Raw genomic sequence first — 21,179 nt, forward strand, 5'->3', positions numbered from 1 at the left:
GAAATCACATTAAAAATCCTTTCCTTTAGTAGATAATGGACTATGTGGCTAAACTGTGCAGCTGTTTGTTTTCTAATCTGTGCTTTCCAATTTTAGTCTCTGAGTAAGGCTGCCTTATTAGCAAAATCTGTCCAAAATATGTGGAACTGGATTAAACATCTGATGTTTACGAAATTTATTTGATTACATTTCTCATGCCTTTTCAAAAATGAGGGCTAAATCCAGCTTTCTTGTAAGTGAATGATAGCTGAGGTTGGTTACAAAACACCATGTGGCCTTTGCCAATAATGTGATGAGGATTATTTTCTGAGAGACAATGAAGGCCCAGGTTCAAGAAAAAGAATAGACCCTGATTTATAAAATTACACAGAATTAAAAAACCAATGCATCTTCTTAAAATAAGAAAAAATATGTATCCTCTGAAAACAGACTGAGAGAACTGGGGTTGCTCAACATGGAGAAGAGAAGGCTCCTTATGGCAGCCCCCCAGTACATGAAGGGGACCTACAAGGCAGCTGAAAGAGGGGTTTTCTACAAGGGCATATAAGGATAGTACAAGGGGGAATGGATTAAAACTGAAAGAGGGTAGATTTAGATCAGATATTTTGAAGAAATCCTCTGCTGTGGGGATAGTGAGGCACAGAAGCAGGAAGTTCACAGAGGCAGGAAGAGAAGCTGTGGATGTCCCGTCCCTGGAAGTGTTCAAGACCAGGTTGGATGGGGCTCTGAGCAAGTGATCTAGTGGATGGTGTCCCTGGCCATGGCAGGGGCTTGGAACTAAGTGATCTACAAGGTCCCTTCCAATTCATAACATTCTGTGATTCTATGATTCAATTTTGTATGGGCAATAGCAGTTGATGAAACCAACTTAAAGCTGGAAGCCCCCAGGGAATAGGAGACCAAGTTCTGTTCATCTACTGAAATACCAGGACAGGGACAACATAAATAGAGTATTTTCAAATATTAAGAGCCACAATTGCATTTCTGTTACATATCATCTATTTTCTAAATAAAAATGCAAGTTAAGGTTTATGACAAAGGAACTGAACCAGACAATATATTTGTAAGAAGTAAACAAATGAACTAATAAAAAGACTGGGCTTCAGTCACACAGAAGTCTGATTTTTTCCAGACAGATTATTGAACTAATGGTAGATTTTAACTATAAAATTTCTTCCTTTAGAAAGAATGTCTTTTTGGTAAAACACACAATTTCTCAAAATATATTCTTTAGATATCATGCGCAATTAAACTAAGCAATGCAATGCCACAGAAAGTTCTGAAGGCCAAATGTCTAAGTGGACTTAAAAAGAAATATGACAAGTTCATGAAATGTAAGTCTGGGACTATTAAAGCTGTCATGCCTGACTTCATTCTTGAGTTTGAGAATTTCCAAAGCCACTGATTCATGTATGTTAAGAAAGTTAACCAAAAGAGTAGTTTCTTTGCTCCTGCACCCTTTCACAAGCAAACTGGAAGAAAAATCCTGGGTTGCATTGACCTGTTGTCCCTTTCTTTATAGTCTTTTGCAATTGTATTATCACCAAGGCCACTTCGACATTTGGACATTTAAACATTTGAAGTAAGCTAGCTGAAGCCAGTGATTCAAGACCTAAAGGTTGACATTGCTAAATTTACTTTGTGAGTCCTGCAAGAGAACAGGACCACTATGTGTACTGGTTACTGATTAATTCTCAAATACTCAGCCAGCAAGATTAGCCACAATCAACACTTCCATACACCACAGTTGCATTCTACCCAGCCTAAAATATCACACATACAGTTCTATGTATATATATATAATATATGTGTGTGTGCACAAGAAATATATATAAAAATATATGAATTATGACAGATTAAATATAAAAAATATTGCTCCCTCCCTGAAATGTATATTCATTTTAATATTAGGCAGTTGCTGAATAAAAGAGAAGAATCAACACTGAAAAGAATTCTCAACTTTTCCTTCTTGCAGCAATACAGTAATTTCTGAGCTACTTTCCGGTTGCATTCTCTTCTCTCAGTCCCTTTCTCTTACCTTCTGGTTTCACCAGGATCCAGCTGTGACAGAATAGTTGGAAGTTGTCCCTTAGCATCTTCAAATCACCTAAATTCTGCTGGTAGGAGCTCTGAATCAGTTCCAAAGCTACCGTACAAAAGGTGGGCACTTCGATCTTATCCTCATGTTTTCTGACACAGAAAAAGTCTGATTATTTAATCATGTGCCTTCACATTAAAACCCCAAGGTCCTCATTCTCAGAAGGAGGAAACAGCTCTAAAGACAGGTTTATGTAGCTATTTCAGTAAGGCCCTAAATCTTCCTTTGAGGTTTACCATCTGAACCATCAACCCAATAAAATGTAACACGGTGCAATTTGGAGCTTCTCTGAAAAGTAAGCATAGCACTGAATGTAAACTGATAGCGCTCAGAGTCCAAAATTAAATCCACCCTTCCTGCTGCAGGGATAAAGAACTCTAATAGGTCTGTAGTTCAAAGACTTCCAGCCAAGTGATGTTTAGGAAGCTTTTTACTTATTTTATTTATGAACATTTTTACTTACTTAGCTACCATTCCAATTAAGATACTGAAATTAATGGGTTGAAACCCCAGCTCATTTTTTAAAAAATAGCCTTTCAGTTAGGAGCTTTATTGGGTTGTTTCATTTTGTTTTGTTTTGGTTTTTTTTTGACTAACTAGAATTGCTCACAAAATCTTTCAGAACTAAAAGTAATTTAAGAAGCTGTTCCTTGATGCGTTTCAGCTATTAGATTCCAGCTCCCAGCTTTGACTTCATAAATGACTATGTGTAGACAGGCTTAGTCTATGTTAACATATCAAACATGGACATAAATTTGATGTGTTAGCAGGTTTGCTCTGATTAAACTTAGGATCAAGAACTTAATTGCATCACTATATAAGCACAACCTTTATTGGATTACTAACTTGCAGGGAAGGGCAAAAAGGCAAATGTGTCTCTGTACATATGATTTTACATTGTTTAGTCTTATTGACTACACCCTGTTCAGCCTCAGGAGCACTTACTTCTTTGGAGTGATTGCATAGAGAACATAATCCCTCAATTTAGAAATTCTGAATAAATTTATCTTGCACCCATCACCTTCTGTTAAGTGTCAGAACAATTAAATTGGTTCTGGAAACAAGCAGTCTGGATCTCATCCTACATGGTTGTTATTATAATTGAAATTAGAAGTCTATTTATGAACCAAAAGCCTAACACTTTTTGTATAAGCTATTTGGGAACAGAATTTTTTTCTAATAGTTTTCTCCTTTCCTCTGAGTGGCTAATTAGGCAGCATGGAAAGATGAACCCTAGTGGCCAGATGGATGAGACTTTAGCCAGGAGAAGACACTGGGAACCTGCTGAAAAGAAAGAGGCTATGTTAGAAAACAGCCTCTAGCATGGTGGTAAGAAGACTTTGCAACCTGACACAGAGGCATTTTTCCAGTGCTGCTAACTGCCTCGGGCATCTCAGTGAGAAGCAAGATGAAAGGGAAAGGTGTGTCCTTCCTACTCAGAAGGCTAGATTTTTTACTCAACTAAAGATTAATTTTATATTTTTTTTTTAATTTTTATTGTAATAAAACATAGATTTGGAAGATTTTTGTCTCTTAGTACATTAATTTCAAAGGAAATGTGCTAGAGAACCACTAGAGGACTGTGATTCAGAGTCCCGCATCAGAGACCCTTGATCATACTAGATGTTCATAGCTTTCAGTCAACAGGGCTTTAAGGGCATTCATATTTAGTAAAAATCATTTGTTTCCAAAAAGATTGAAAAGTTCAGGTTAATTTAATAGTCATTCATTCCATGACTGAATGCTTTATCACATGTCTCTGATGCCTGCAGTTTACCTCATTTCATGACCTATGCCAGTCTGGTTCTTGAACTTGTGTTTCTAGATTCAACCTGGGTCCTGTGTATCATTTGGTCTAAGGAAAAAGGAACAGATGACTAAATATCTCAGTTTTATATAGACTACACCTTTTAGAAAAGAATATCAAATATTTACTTTATTAAAAGCAAATATTCCATTAGAAATAGAATTTTAGCTTTTCTTGAAAAGAGTAGAGTTTGAACATGTGTTAAACTATTAAAACCTATTTCACTGTTTAAGACAAACACAATAAAAAGCCTAATGCTTCAACCAAAGATGCTTTGCCTTGGTAGCCTCTAATCATTCTTAAAGAAAGAAAAATTAATAGAATAGTTACTGTTGAAAGAATATTTTACTATTCATAAAAGTATATTAAATTATTAGTCTTTTCTCTGCATAGTGTTTTAATTAAAAATATACTTTTCTTCTCAAATATAATAAGGTGCTTTGTGTGATGGCTTAAAAGCCTCTGAAATTCTACATGTCACAGAATATAAACTACTTTTTTCTAATTAGACAAATTAATGTTGGTTACTGTTACAATATTCAATATTTGATGGACTGAGTGAGATGACATTAGATTATCTTTAAGCCTATTCATTGTGGAAGATGAACAGCAAATACAAACTCCAAACACATCCAGGTGCATATCTATAACTTTATAGAAAGAAATAAAATGTAAATATGTTTGTCATAATGTGCCTGCTTTGACCTCTTAATATGTACTTGCTTAATGTGCAATTTATATAACACAACTAATTCTGCTGGCTTATTTTACAATGTAGAAAGTTTAAAAACAATTTATGTGTTTTCCTCTGAACGTTCTATGGCAGTTCATGGATTACCATGTAAAGGCCAAAGATTATCCACATGAAAGCAGAAATAAAATATCCTTACGTTATATAACCCCTTTTCTTTTCCTTAACCCGCAGAGTAAGCAAAGGTAGCTGGATAATAACAGAGAAAGGTGAGGAAATTTATAAAACATGGTTGGGATTACTCTCACCTAGTTTTTGTGGTATGTGAAAATCTATTTTTCATTGAAGTTTATTTTCCTGTGCTCCTGCTGTAACCAGTAAAGACAAGCAGACATCTCTGAATGGCAGGGTGGTGGTGTGCAGAACGTTTGCTCTTCTGATTCTTCTACATTTATCTAAATTGATTTTCAAACCAATGTCTTCCAGAATGTATATTTCTCTCTTCATATGCAAAGGTAGGCAAAGAGCTCGATTTAGCTGTTCACATACTTCTTTTTCAGTGTCCTACACTCTACTTCTGGCTTCCATCAACACTTCCAGACACCTCCCCCAAGAGTCCAGTAGCATGCTAGACTTGACAGATATTCTTGGAGGTTTTAAGATGTATTAAAGTCTCATAGAAGTCAAGCTTTAGATGATCAGTTAAATCTTAGTTGAATTGAACAGGAATAAGTTCATCTACATGTGGATGTCTACAGCTACATGTCCTCTGGATTATCTAAATTCCTACTCAACTCTAGCAGAAATAGCAGATGAAATTCACCTAACCTCATTCTGTTTGAGATGCCTTAAGCTCTCAGAAGCAATAACATGAAGCTTGACTGACAGCCAACAAGGCTTGGAGGAGACTTGAACCCATCTCAACAAGCAGTTAAAAGCCAGGTTGTATAACCACATGGTATGTTATGTACAATTGCAGAGGTTTATGTGTCACCAGATTATTTATTTCCTTCATCACTGCAGTTCATGAGGTGTAGCAGAATTATTTTTCTCATCCCACAGAAATCACCTACATTTGATCCCCTGTATGGCTCTCCAGCTTTTGGTGACTACACAGGCTTGAATTATATTGTAAAGAAAGCCTACACATTCTGCTTCAAACTGGACTCTGTCTTATTCTGAATGTTGATCTCACTCAAAGGAGGTAGGATGAGCAGAATCTCTCCTCTGAAGTGACAGAAATTTCATCTTTTCTGTTGTTCGTATAGTAAGGGTCAACAGAATTGCAAATATTTATATAACAGGAGGTGTTAAAACATTTGTGGGCTTGGAGAGATTTTGAAACTGCATCTAGATTTATCTGCTAAGGGACATTAGCAACCAAATGAGATTCAGGTCATCTTCAAAACTGTGATTCTCTTTCTTTTTATTTTTCTGAAAACCAGGATACAGAGAAATACTGGTTAATTAAATGATAAACATTTTATTGTCTGGCAACACAGCTTGAAATTTTTCCATGAATTCTCTACTAAACCTAGTAAGCCCATCTGAAAACTGAGGATTTCCCAAGGTAAGGTTATATAAAATCACATGGCTTTAAATTTTAGATGTAACCATCCAACTTTTATTTCAATCAATGCGCTGTACACAAAAAGTTTATATAGAAGTAAATACCGCCATCCTACTTTGGGAAAAATAAATTTTATGGTAGCTTTTTCAATAACTTGAACTATCAAGTTTGTAGTGCTTCCTGTTTTGTTGTTGTTTTCTGGGTTTTTTTCTAAATATCACATTAAAAGTATAGTTAAACATACATCATACCAATGTAATCTACTTGTATATGAGACACTGTCGCACAAGATAAGTAAAGCAACGCAACTTCCCATTGACATCAGAAAAATATTAATATTTGAAACTATTGCATGCCTTTATCTGCTGCTGATACGGGTTTTCCTTAAAAAAGCTGTAAGAGATATTTTGAACAGATGGTAACTGGTTTGTTCTATCCTGCATCTCTTCACGACTGCCACACAGCTTTACCATTCATTAATCTTCCATAGACTTCCAGTAGCACAGCAACTAAATTACACACATACACACTCTGAGGCCAGGACTGCTGTCAAGCCTAAAATTAAACTGAAGCCCACTGTGCCAAGTCTTTTAACAAAACTCTCTTATAAAACAGTTAGAAAAATAAACATTTAGCTTGGAGCCTGACCCATGAACATTCAACCCTAAAAGAGAGAGCACCAGTTGGTCATTATATTTAGGGCGTTCTACGAAGCAAGTTGAGCTGTGATTTGTCAGTGGGAATAAAAGCAGAAAACATCTGGTTTGAATTCACCTTGACTCATTAAGGTTTAAGGAGAGAGCTATTTCCTCTATGTTTAAAGTGACAAGGGGAAAAAATACATTATACCCACAACATCCCCTATGATCCTTGCATTTGTAATGAGGTCTCTACACAGCAGGTGATAACTAAATAAAATTGCAATCTATTTTTTTTGGATTAGAAATTAGGCCACAAATTCTAAAATATCCCTGTTGCTTGGAGGACAAACATATGCATCAAATTCCTAATCTTCCAGGCTTCATTTACAAAAAAATAGCTCTAGCATTTCGGTCTCTGAACTCTGCCAAAGCTCCACACGACTTTTTCTCCAACACATTTTTTAAACCTAGAGATGGTTGGAAAGATATTTTTTTAAAATTTTGAATTCTTTCTCAGAGAAGTCTTCATAATTTTCCTCTCTAACATTTCTGTAAAACAATATTGGCAACTATACAAGGAATTCAAAGAGAACTTTGATCCCAGTATTGTATAGTGCTGAAAGGCTGGCTTTGCCATTTCTCCCTTCTACCTCCTCCGTCACTTTTGGCTGAGGTCTACCCGGAAAGTACAAACTCAACAATACAAGCAGCAGCAGTTTGGAATCTTAACTTATCATCTATCTTTTATGGTAGTGTAGATATACATATTACATGTGTGAACAGATGTTCCCAAAATCCAAAAGTGAAGTGTTGGAGCGACTAGGAGAACAAAGCTCCACTGTAAATAATTACATTGTTCCTGCAGTCTATCTCTTCTTTATTTCCTTTGTTTTTTCCATGAGAAAATAAGAAAGAGTATATTTTCACTTCACAAAGTTTTATTGACTAATCTAATTGTTATCTTTCAAATGCAAATTTGAGGTTTTAATTTAGAACTGCTACTATCTTTTAATTGCATCAGTTTTAGAGGAGAATTAGTATTAGTGTGCAATCTCTATAATCTCTATAATTATGGAGATTTCTGCAGTGGGAATCATAGAGCTCTAGATATTATGTATCTGAATTTCTCTGTTTACCCTAATACACTTTTGTTGTAAAATACCTCCAGGTGCAGTTATGCAAAGCTGCAATATGAAAAGACAAGTCTTCTTGAAATTTCTCTTACACACTGAATAATTTTAAATATCTTTGCTAATATTATTCTGTTTAAATCTGTGTTTCTATCCAGTGTGTAGCTTGTACAGGCATTTCAATATCCAGAGTGTCACACTAATGCAAAGTAAAAAAATTAAGATGCTGGGTTAAACCACTCACATCTCCTCAATATACATATAATGCTGCATACAGTGTTCCTGAAGTAAGTGGAACTATTAGAAATTTATACCAGAAAATTACATGTCATTAAAAAGGTACAAATTTCTCTCCAGACAGTTCCTATTTATATATATATATGCTTCTCACGTTTTATTCTTTATTTGTTGATCTTAAAAAGAAACCTAGAAATCCCCAGCACAATGTGCGAAACCAGCCTGTGAAGAGCTCCTGAACATGAGACTTTTCTAAATTTTCAGACAGAATGGATCCATGTTCAAAAATTCATGATCTTGTAATTGCATCAGCACAAGCTGCAGACTTATGAGGACCTATGACCAGTAGAAGTCTGATCTTGGAATTAACAGTGCATCTTGGTTTACCTGATAACATACTAACTATATGTGCTTCAATTTTTCCAATGTATGTAAAGAGGAAGAAAATTTTTATATATATATATATATATATATATATATATATATATATATATATATCTCACACAGTCATGGTCACAATTCTATTTCTGAAGATTCTTGTGGTATCACACAGAGTACAACTTTTCAATGAAAATTTAGTTTGTTACTACATCTATTAGGGGAAAATAAATAGTAAGATGTGCATAACACTTAATATATTTACTTTCTTCTCATAGATTTTTCCTGGGGAAAAAAAAAAAGAGGGTCTTTGTGAAAAATTCCTATGACACGGCTATGCAGCAGGGAACACAGAGTATGATTACTGAATGTTTACCAGCTTCAAGTCTTTTTCAGCCTTTTAGAACAAAAATTTGTATTTTCATCTACAGAAATTACTTAGCATCTCAGGCTGCATTTATACTTGTGAAAAAAATAATAGGATAATTCTTTGACATTCAGTGTTAGTAATGTATCCATACCAAAACATTTATACCCTCCAGTACCAGAAATTACATCCATATTATGTTTTGGGAAATGTTCCTTTCTGAAACTGTCATTGAGAGCTATTTGTTATTGCTTTTTGCAACAAACCAGAAAACACATAAAGGAGTATCATAAAATAACAGTACAAACAGATGCATTCCAGTGTTCTCCAAAAGTTCTCTTGCCCTGCTTAATTTACTAATATAGATGAAGGCCAAAGCATGAGTAGAAAATAGACAGATTGATGTCCACAGCTACTGCTGGGAAGGAGCAGCACCTTTTGCTCTTTGGTGAGTAAACTTTGAGTGTGATTTAACAAGGGACAATAAAACTGTTCAGAATTTGAAGTAGATGTGGCAAATATGTATAACCAAGGCAGCCTGCATTGCTAAATTAAATGCATTGTTATGGGCATTAAGAACTACAAAAGATACCCAATTATATATTATATATTGATTTACTAAGATAACCCAGTAAATTAGATGGCACTTTACAGACAAATAGGAGCCATATCTCTGAGTTGGAAAGCATGCACTCTAAAGCAATTGAGGTAAAAACATTATGAAGGTGTTAAGACCTGGATCAAGGGTAAGAGAGAGAATATTTTCTTATAACAGATTGACAGAGACTGACAAAATAATGATGTAATTACAGCATTTTTCTATTTTGGTACCAACATTAAAGAGATTATTTTAACTGTATAGAGTAGTTTTTTGGTTTTTTTTCTTGAAGAAACTTCAAGAAAAACACTTTATCTCTTAAGTTTCTTTGCATAGTGAATATGATTATTTTTTAAAAAATTAATTTTGATAGTATATATTCTAGAATTGACTTTGTTCAGCACAGATCATTGTTGTTTTTAACTGCAGTTGAAATTTAAAAATCTAAAGGTTAATCAACAACAAAATGTTTTGACAAGAGATCATAGCAAGATAGGTCATTTATCTGCTAATTGTCTGAAGACAAATTCACAGAAAGCTACTTTTGTTGGCTTTCGTTATCTGGCTAAGAGCAACAAATTTCAGATGGTTTGTTCTGTTGATAATCAAGTTACTCATCAGGTTGTTCAAGGATTAGCCATCATTAGATGCTTGATAAATATATCAGTTATAATATTAAAGCCTTTTTTGTGCTTAGTGTGAAACATATACCCCTAACCTAGTATATTAATGTGATATTCAAGGGCCACTGTGTGATAAAACATTTTGTTCCCTTCCAAATGGATGTACTTTGGGCATCATGTATGGGGAAAGATCTGAAATATTTTCTCAGTTTTATTAGGACCTTTCAGGATAATCTACAGTGACGAGCTTCTCTAGTGTCTTTAAAAACTGGTTTATTTCTTGTGTGCTTGCATTACATGACTTTTAAATGTAAATGAGCCCAAACATCTCAATGCAAACATTGGTAAAGGTTTTTTGTATGTCATGGTTCACATTTCAGATCATAAACTTTCTACTTCTAATAAAAAGCTATGTTTCATACCCTTATTCTTTGCTCTAATTCTCTCTTCTCTGATAGCAAAATCCAGAACATTTCTAACAAGTGTCCCCTGTAATTTCTTCCCCAAATTTTTGGAGTGTAAACCTTCCTTGCTCTCAATGTTCAATTAGTGCTTCTTTTGCTCTTCAGAATATATCTATGGTTTTAATGTCATTAAGGATTGGATCATCTAAGTGTCCCTGAAAAATATCATTGAATGAGTCAAATGAGAAAGTAACTGGAGCTCAGTGACACGCAATCCTTCACCTGATCTGCAGGGGGAAATCATGTCACTACTTTTAGGCTGTCTTCAATGCAGCATGAAATTCTTTCTTTTATCAAGATATTTTATATATATTAGTAATAGTCAAATACCAGTGTTGTGACACAATGAGTAGTGCCCTATATGTTTTCAGGGCTGCAATGTGCACTTCTTTTCTGAGCCATTTAGGAAGATGTGGAATGCACTTCCTTTCAAAGAACTTCCTACTTTGGACTTCAGAGGACCAGAATGCAAACAAGTTTCATTGCTTTTTTAAAGGTAGAAATGCAAATGGGTAAAAAGTTTAGTCCAGTAACAGCTGGGGGAAAATCCCTGCTGTTTCCCCAACCCAAGGTTTTTCTTTGTTCTCTTACTCGGAAAGGACATTTAGGCCTGTGTTGTTGTGGCAAGCTAAATAGCTATTGCAATGGAGCAAACATTACCAAGGTTTTAAGGGAAAAAAAGAAACTTCTTCCAGCCATGCTTAAAGTAGTTTAGGTTGACAATCTAAAACCAAAATTAACACAGTTTTCTACTAGTTTTTGAAAGTAGTGTAATGCCATTGACAGTGTATTGAATGAAAATCACACATTCATCCGAAACATCATGCACCTAAACATGGAAGCCATATTTCTGTAAAGAACAGGACCCAACAGAATTACTTACACAACCCATTCCACTACCGTTATTTTCAAGTTTCCCTTCACAAGTACAAATCAGATCCAAGAATGTTAGACCTCAGCATATAATTACTGTTCCTTCTTTGAAAATGTATCTCTGTTGCTAAACATCCAGCAAAGAGTTGTAAGTAATTTAGTCCATTTTAAGAAAAAGGTTCACGATGTTGAATCCCTTCTACATGCATCAAAACCATGTCTTTTTCCCTGTTTTTTCAGCCCTTAGAATTAGAATTCAGTTCTTGGTTACAGGAAGGTAACTGCAGGTTCTTTCTTTCACTAGCCCAGAGCAGACTAAGACAGATAGAAAGAAACAGCTTTTGTTATTCTTGAGCCATATTTTATATGAGTTTCTATTAGTGCTTTCTACCAGTCTCTACACCACACTGTCAAACTAAGGTTTCTTGACTGTGTGAGGTTTTTGTGGATATGGGACATTAATCTGGATAAGCTGAGGTCAGGAACGTATGTTTATCTTGCCTAGATTTTCTTACACATACTTTTTTTTTTCTCACACATTTCAGATGCTAGCTTTAGTTGCCTGTAGAATGAAGTGGAAAGCTGATAAAGTAAAATATACAACAACAACAAAATAAGAACTTTAGAAAGCTTTTATCATTTTTAAGGAAGAAATAAACTTTGAGTTGAACAGAAGTAATTCAGGGTGCCTATAAAGACTGTTATCACCCTTGAATAAAGGAACAGAATGCATGGAATATGACACAAGTTGATTTTTAGGGAATCTTGCAGTCTTTGCTGCTCCAGGCTATTGATACTGCAAAACAACCTCAGTGAAAAGCATTACCTTTTCTGCATGCATGAGGTGAGGTATCTGTAACTGTTTAATAAAATTACCCATCTGGCCCCAGCTGACCAAAGGGATATTCCAGACCTTGTGGCATCATCCTCAGCATATAAAGCTGGGAAAATAAAAAAGGAAGGGGAGGATGTCTGGAGTAATGGAGCCCTTCTTTTCTAAAGAGGGTTGGACACTTGCCTGTTCATAGGGAGCCATGAACAAATTCCTATATTGCTTTCCTACATATACAGGTTTTACTTTCTCTATTAAACTCTGTCTCAACCCATGTGTTTTCCCACTTTTACTCTTCTAATTTTCTCCCTCATCCTACCAGGAAAGGGAGGATGTGAATAAGTGGCTGTGTGGGGTTTAGTTGCCAGCTGGAGTTATACGATGACAAGCTACAAGTCATTGGATTTCAAACAGTAGTTCATGCCTGATTCTACCAGTTGGCCACTGCACCATATTTATTTCATATTTTATTCTATTTACATCTAATGCAGAGACCTTTCACACATTTTAAATTGTGTCAAACTTTCAGACTTTCCTAAAATGTAAAACATGTTGATTAACTCATCTTATACATTATTCACCATGATACATGTTGGCAGCATACAAATTACAAAAATTTTGCCACCTGCATAAATTTAGCAACCACTCTTAAAACACCTGAGTTACAGAGTAACTGCTGATTAGATAGATATTCAAAGTACAATAAGGGCACAGGGCAGCAACATCAAGCATTTCCCATCAGAAAATTTAGCCTGCATATATATTGTCACATAGCAGTATCAAAACTATATCTCTTCAGTGGAAAAAAAGAATAATGCAGTATCTGCTATGTTAATATATATTAATAGCAGATGCTGATCATTATTATGGATGTTCTTGCTACCAGGCTCTCAGATAGACATTTGACACATAATCACACTCAAAAAGGCAATAACGTACTACTACCTGCAGTTCAATTAGTACTAAAACACTGGCCTTAAGGTATCTTAAAGGCAGATCTTTTAAGGTATGCTTGGCAATGACACATAAAATAAGGTATTTTTAAAAAATTTCAACAATTAAATTATTTTATAAGCTGGATTTTTAAAGGTAGTAATAATTATTGCCCTCAGTTCTTTAAAAAGAAAGAAGAAAACACCAAAAAGAAGAAAATCAAAGAAAAGGGTTTTACAGAATGACAAAAAAGGCTTGCACAAATCAGTAAAATGTGGGGAGATTTTCTGAGCTGATGAGTATACTTAAACAAGAGGTTAATCGCTGTAATGCCTGTTTAATTGCTAGTGAAGGAAGAAAATCTTAAAAGCCAGACAAAGTATTTTGCACAGAACAAAACACAGCAGTTGAATAATTATGATTAATGCCATCAAGGTCTTTTTGAATGGGGAGTAATAAGGGAAAATAAAGCAGGCAAGTCACAAGCTGTTCAAGCCCTCAATCAAACATTTAAGAAAGTATAACTTTGTAAAGAAGTACACAGAAATCAGAGTAAAATTTTAAGGAAGTATAATTTTGTAAAGGAGTACAAAAAAGTCAGAGTAAAATTTCACAAGATGCAGCAGTAGTAGAAACAGAAAATTAAGGAACTTAGAAAACTTGAGTAGAGATGATGAAGGTGATTGGATCTTACAAGGACAAAAGCAGACTGTTTTCCTGTATTTTTGAAATATCCTTGCTAATGAAAAATAAAAATATAATAAGAACTGGAATTTTATGGTTATTATAAAAGAACTCTTATTTCAAAAGAGAAAGCTGTAGTCAGAAAATGTTTTGATATGACATACATAGCACTGACCTCATCTTCTTTCAAACTTCATAACTGTCATCAGATAAAAACAGTTCCCTGAATGTTGCTAACTCAGCATGGTGCTACTGGCCGCTGTATTTATTATAGCATGTTTAAAAACGTTGCAGGAGGAATGCAGGATTTTAGAAGTGCTCCAAGGTGGATTAACTCTCCTCATCTTGACACCATGATAAACGCTCAGTACATTTAGTGCAGAATGCTGACTGTAGGTTCTTCTTGTCTAACTGTATCCTTCAAAGTGCTAGGTGCCAATTTTAAGCAAGCTACAAGGGTTCCCTCTAAGTTAAAAATAAAACAACAGGCCTCCTTTAGAAGTTAAATTACCTTCCTGCAAGATGAGTGCCTAAAATTAGAGTTACAGACAAAATTCCACACTTTCTAGAGGTGGTTCCCTATGGAATGCAGATGGAGACAAAGACAACCAAGGGTTAGGCAAGATATGTACATTTAATAGAACAAACTTCAGGAAGATAATTTTTATGGTGCCTGTATGTGGAAAAACTCTCATTGTTATGTTTGACCATTAAGAATATAAAAGCAGGGTCCCTTGTGCTCAAAGATCCAGAATTTCTCTTGTTTCCAATCATATTTTAGAAGTTGCAAGACAGAAGACTTTATCTTTTACCAGAACCTTTGTTTAGGGGAATCTAACAGAAAAGCAGCATCACAAATTTTGTTTATTCCCACTGATTAGCATACAAAAGTATTTCTTTTCAGAATATCCAAACAGACAAACAAAGAAAAAACCCAAACTGGCAAAAAATATGTTTTCAGATGAAGAAACGTAGAATCAGAGAAAGAAGAAGAAGAAGAAGAAGAAGAAGAAGAAACATAGAACAGAGTATCATAAAGTCACAGAATATCCATAGTTGGAAGGGACCAAAAATGATCATTGAGTTCAACTCCTAACTTGGTCAAAATCACTAGGAAAAGCATAAATCTGGAAAATTAGAGCTTGTTCTTTCCTTTGATCTCACATTCTGTCATTTGAAATAGGTGCCCTTTGTTTCACCACCCATGTTTTCCCTGATGTCGTCTATATTTCAACCAGTTGCCTATACAATTATCAAAGCTAAAATTAGTTTTGTCAAGTCTCAAGATAGTTTTAAGCTGGAAACCATGGCTAGGAAAATAAAGGCTTAATATGTGAAGCTTAACATACACACACATTAACAGTTTTGATCCACATATTAAGCTTGGAACTTCACTACTAATTTTTCTTTAGTTCACTATCTCTTCCAAATTTCTGAAGAGAAAGACAGAAATAGTCTGGGATGGCACAGCTAAAAGGAATTTATGCTTCAATTACACCTGAAGCTGACAGTTTAGACTGATCTATTTCTTAGGAGATTTGGACAACAACTTCAGACACCCGTCTTCTTTCTAGTCAGCTGGTGAGTCTTTTATAAAGATTCTAATCTTGAGAGACGGCTCTGTAGATTAGTCCAGCTGGATTCTATGCAAACATTTGTATTAAATGCAACTGCTGTGTGGAAATCTGTTTTCTACCAACAGAGAAACATCTGCAGATTATGTCCTAGTAAATGCAGAAGGGCTTTGTTAATTTCTTTGTTTCGTCTTATTTATATTATTCCTCTTCTTATTAGTTTCCCTGCTGTCTAACAAACTTCAGTTGATATAACACACTGCTGTGAAAAATCTTGACTGCATATACAGTCACTTCAGTTTCCACTTGCTTAAGGTTATATTCTCCCTGCACGTTGCACATATAATTCTCACAAATGTTAATGGGCTTTAAGATTGTGTACTGAGGGCAAACTGGAGCTCTTATATTAGTTGCTGGTTAGATTCCATCATGCTTCATAAAGCACTAACTGGCAAAATGTAATTGTTAGAACAAGGTCCATAACACAAAAATAATTTAAGAGAACAAAAACTTTTTAATTCTTTCTTAAAATAGAATTCTGTATGTATAGTTATGGGATAAGAATTCTAGGGTACTTATATTTAAATGCATGTACAAGCAATTAGTTGATCCTGCATGGATTTACTTCTGTAATACATATTGTGGACTGATGAAGCAAAAGCTGTTATCAAAGTGAAAAGGAACACAGGCTTTTATATGGTCAGCAATTTTTCAGTGAACTGGCAGAGGAAGGATTACAGCTTCAGACATCTTGGTACCTATTTAAATATCTAGAACTTTGAACATTTGTTGGTGTTTCTGGGGATAAAATAAATCATTTAGGAAAAGAGAAAGGAAAACGGACGCTTTATTACATGTATTTACTTCCCCTTTGAAGTTCGTGTCAGATTTGCTCATTTAAAAGAAAATAATTCCACTATAGTCATTACAGTAATTCAGGTTCAAACAGCCGGTGAAACCAAGCTGTATTCTGTCTGCTTTGAAGATCTTCAGTTGGTTTTCTCACACAAATCTTGAATAAATCTCCTAAAACATAATGCTATGAAAAAAATGACAGAGTGGAAGGAAGTAAACCACAGTATCAGGATACTAGAAATTAGAAAATAAAATCTTACTCAAGAAGGTCATGTAATCTCTCCCTCATTACAGCAGAATATTTTCCCTATAAAGATTTTTTCAGATTCAGTTTAAAAATGAACAAGTGGCATTTCCATCACTTCCCCTGGGAGGCAATTTCATACTTAATGTATTCTCAGTGTATATAAGGTAGGGAGGGACACCCACATCTCCCACTTTGTTGAAAAGTGCTCTAATCATTTGGGAGAGAGGGCAGGTGGGAGGGAAGGAAATGTATTCCACCCCTCTTGTTGAAGCTGTGTCACTATGCAGAAAAGATTTCAGGACATCATGGGAGGGAGGAGGGAGACGGAGAGGGGAAAGAAGAGAAAGAGCTGTCTGCTAGTTAGCACATGCAGTTTGGTACAGGGAATCCTAGGTTATTGCTAGGAGTTTTACTCTAGAGACTTTATTTTATCCACTGGTCAAGATAAAATAAGAAACATTTCTAGCTAATTTGTCTACGGATCTTATTTTTATAAGCTCATATATAGAAATGCAAGATTGGAGCAGCATGACCATCTGTTTTTCTCAGATGGTATTTTGCATCATGTGGATAGATCTGGAAAAAAAATCCCACAACTTCTCTGGACAATCTGTTGGTGTTACATACAGTGCCTCATGCAAATACTAGATTAGATGTTAATTTCATCTGTGCTACTTAGTAATATATATTTAAAGGCAAAGTCATATCATGTTAGTAGGAAAATTAAATCATATTTATTTCCTTTATCTACAAAGGTATTTTCTTGACTTTGGCACATTAGCATCCTCCTTCCTGTACTACTGGAATTAAAAGTCCGACAAGGCTTAAGCAGACTGGGTAAAAAGAGTGAAGTTATGTTGTGTTTGAGCTTCATGCTACATCAGTGTTAGCATTCCTCAAACAGTAGCTCAGATTTGCTAAAGCTGTATTCCTTGTGACAAGCTCTTTTCTTGTCACATGCAAATGCAGCCATTGCTGCAGTACCTTCTGTTATGAGGCAGAGATAGGACAGGGCTCACTTTAGTAAGTGTAATAAATCCCCATGGACACTTGAAGGATTAAGGTTCTCTATAAAAAGTGAAATTTGTGTTCCAGTCTGTAAATGTTGAGTAGTCTTCTAATCCAAGTTGTAACTCTACCATAAATCCAAATTAGCTTGCTGGGTTTTTTTCTGTTCATATTCTGATTTTTTTAGTAAGATGTTTTTTCTGAATTTGTCATCATTGGAAGATTTCTGGATTTTGTCAATGAAGGCACCTCTGTGCCTAGTGGAACACTTTTCCAGTGGGTAAGTGGCAGGAGAAAGTAAGTGGTGGGGGGAGAGAGGGGGAACTCTATGAAAGTCAAAAGATGAAAGTGTTATGACACTTAAGCAAGCTCAGATAAAATACTTGAGAAAACTCAATTTTAGCTCCTGTGATATGTAGACTAAAGTTGACTCTGACTCTCATTTCAGACATAATGATAAATCTTTGGCTCCAAACTATCTCTACACTTTGTTCTTCTCCATCTGTTCAATCAAGTGTCACTCTTAGCGACTTCCTTCATATCTTTCCCTCACACAAACTTCCCTCACACAATTCCAGAATGGATGAATACATTCCAACTACAATGAGCACCCTCTAGCTGTTTTCTGTACCATCCTCTTTGTTTTGTGCTGAGCCATCTGTCGTCCTTAGAATGCAAGTCCTTTGGAGCAAAGTATTCATTAGTCATTGAACAATGATTTCTGAGCAAAATTTATACTTAAACCACCAACACTGTTACACTTAGAGTTTGGAGAAGTTAGAAGATATCTTATTAAACAAGTTCAATTAAATCTAATTATTAAATCAAATACCTATGGAAGTGAAGTTGTGCATGATTATCTGTGCTATTATATCCAGTTTGAATGAATCTTCCATATCTCTCTTCAATTTCTACAGTGCTTCACCTCGCAATATATCTTCAGACAAAGGACGCTATTGATTCTGGAAGTCACATTCCTGCAAGTGGCAGAAAGATGCTGTGCACCACTTTCTTTTCCTTCCATTCCAAGCACCCATTGTTGCTGCAAAACAGATGAGACTCAGGATATTTACTGCCTACTGTGTGTAAACTCAAAGTAGGCGGCACAATTCTTACTTGTCTCCTTGATAGTGAAGTAAGGCTTCCAAGAATGAACTCATTTGTCTGAGTGCTGATTTCACTTTCTACAGGCACATATCAAGATTAAGTAGGAACTCACTGTATCTTTACGTGCATTTACAAAGAATGCATACAGACTTAAAATGACAACAAAATTCCAAATTGATATTCTCAGTGCAATGCCTGTCAATACAAAAGCAACTAAATTTTTATACACTCAAAAGAAAAACAGGATAGAAAATTGGAATAGTAAAGAAGGCAGCCCAATCTAACACAGCACCAAGCTCAAAAAACACACTTTGATCTTGATCAAAGGTAGAGAAACTGGATGGGTACCTATCTTCACATCATCCATAGCATTCCTCCTGTAGTAGCAGATAGCAACTGCTGACTTCACAATAGTGAGTAGCTGTTACTCACAATGAAGTCAATGAAATTACGCATGTAACACCAGCAATGACAAGAAGCAATTCATAATCTGACATTTAGTGAATAATTTCGGACCTGTTACCCCAAAAAAAGGTAATTGAAACAAAGTGTAGTGATTTTTAAAGGAACAGCCACCTCAGAAAAAAACAAAAATTATTTAGAAAAAAATACACGCATAACACAAAAACAGCCCTAAGAAACAAACACTGAAAACATCCAAACCCTCAAAAAAGCCTCCCCAAAAAAACCCCAAAAAACAAAAAAAAAAAAACCAAACCAAAACCAAAACCAAAACAAAAACAAAATCAAACAAAAAAAATCAAACAAAAAATATGGAAAAACAAACAAAAAACCCACAATGCCCCAAACCAATAAAAAAACCTGAAAACACTGAAAAGTAGAAGGAAATAGAAGTCCCTGGAAGCAGGTGAGAGATCTTGATGTTATGATCATTTTATATTTTTCAGTACCTGTGTGAAAAAGATAGAAAAAAGAAAATTTGGCACAGATTTAAATTAATGTGACAATAGGGATCCAAATGGACTTGATTTAAACTGTAGATATTAAATGCATAAAGTGTAGAGTGCATGCAAAACATGCACATTGCTCATGATTTTCTATGCTTCTGATTTTCAAAACCCTAAAAGGACATCATTTAATTTCTCATTAATGTCCTTAATATGAGTAAAACAACACTTCAGCTTAATAGCTTTATCCACCAAAACACTTCTGAAAATACCCTCTCCTTTAAAAAAACCTTCTTCCTCTAACTCTTAGTCAACCATAAACACCTTCCACAAGTGTTGTTCTATAAATTCAAATTGATTCAAGCCACAGAAAATGTGTTCAGCAGACAGGACTCATGGATCTCTAGGTATGTGCTCTCCTACTTACACAAGTGGTCTGCAGCACAGGGGACCCAAATGAATATTTCTGAAATGAATTCATACTACATAAATTTTTGTTTCCAATGTATTTGTGAAGAAAATCAAAATCATGACAGCAATTTTCAAGTCCTGCTATCCATGGCTATACCACAGCAGTAGTATTTGAGAGGGTCACAACACTAGTAACTCAACCTTCCCTTGCTTTGGCTATAAGGATCAGCTGCATAGAGCTGTATAAAGTCAGCACATGACCAAATCCTCATGCTTAATACTGCTTTGAAATGCTGGGCTCCCCACTTTTAACTGTCTAATTCAGTTTCTCTCTCTTAGATTTCTATTCTCTCATTGTCCACTGAAACTCAGAACTCATAATAGTGTCTCCCAGTGCCACAAGAGTAGAGAAACCACTACTACAGTCGTTGAAACGTATTAATTTATTTAATGCAGCTGAACCAATGAGATTGAATTTCATTTTATAAGTTCAAATTTCTCAGTCACAAAAGTTATGAAAGCAATAGGTATTTAAAGAATGGTCCATCTTGAAGTGATTTTTATTTTCCTTTTTTTTGTATAATTTTTATATGGGTCTTGGAACTGAACAGCAGCAGTTCAGGAAGCAAAACATGAAAAAAGACAGGTGTTCAAAGTGTTTGAAAAAGACCACATATCAACTATGAGCACAATTTTTGAAGGTTTTCTTGTAAATTTTATATGAAGCCATATTTGTATGAAAACTCAGGTTTAGAATATATGTTGAGCTGAGATTCAATATGCTGACCTATACTTACGTCCTATTCAACCAGACTATAAAAAAGACAATATAAAGGAGCACTTGTCTTGCAAGAGTGGAAAGGACAATGACAGTACATGATGAGGATGATTTCATATGTTTGCCTTAATGCCTCTGGATTTACTCACAAAGATTTAGTGCACAAAGCCTTGAATATCTTCTGTGTGAAGACAGTAAAATAAGGTCTGGTTACACTTAATTAGGAGCTGCAGGTTACTCCTTGGACTCCTTGGACACTGAACTTTAAGAAACACTTGAGCTCCCTAATATCTTGATAAATATATTAAATATGTCTTCACTGCTCACAGGTCCATGTATTATTCCCAATTATACTGTAGTTTTTG

Source organism: Cinclus cinclus, chromosome 2 (genome assembly GCF_963662255.1).
Source record: "Cinclus cinclus chromosome 2, bCinCin1.1, whole genome shotgun sequence".
NCBI lineage: Eukaryota > Metazoa > Chordata > Aves > Passeriformes > Cinclidae > Cinclus > Cinclus cinclus.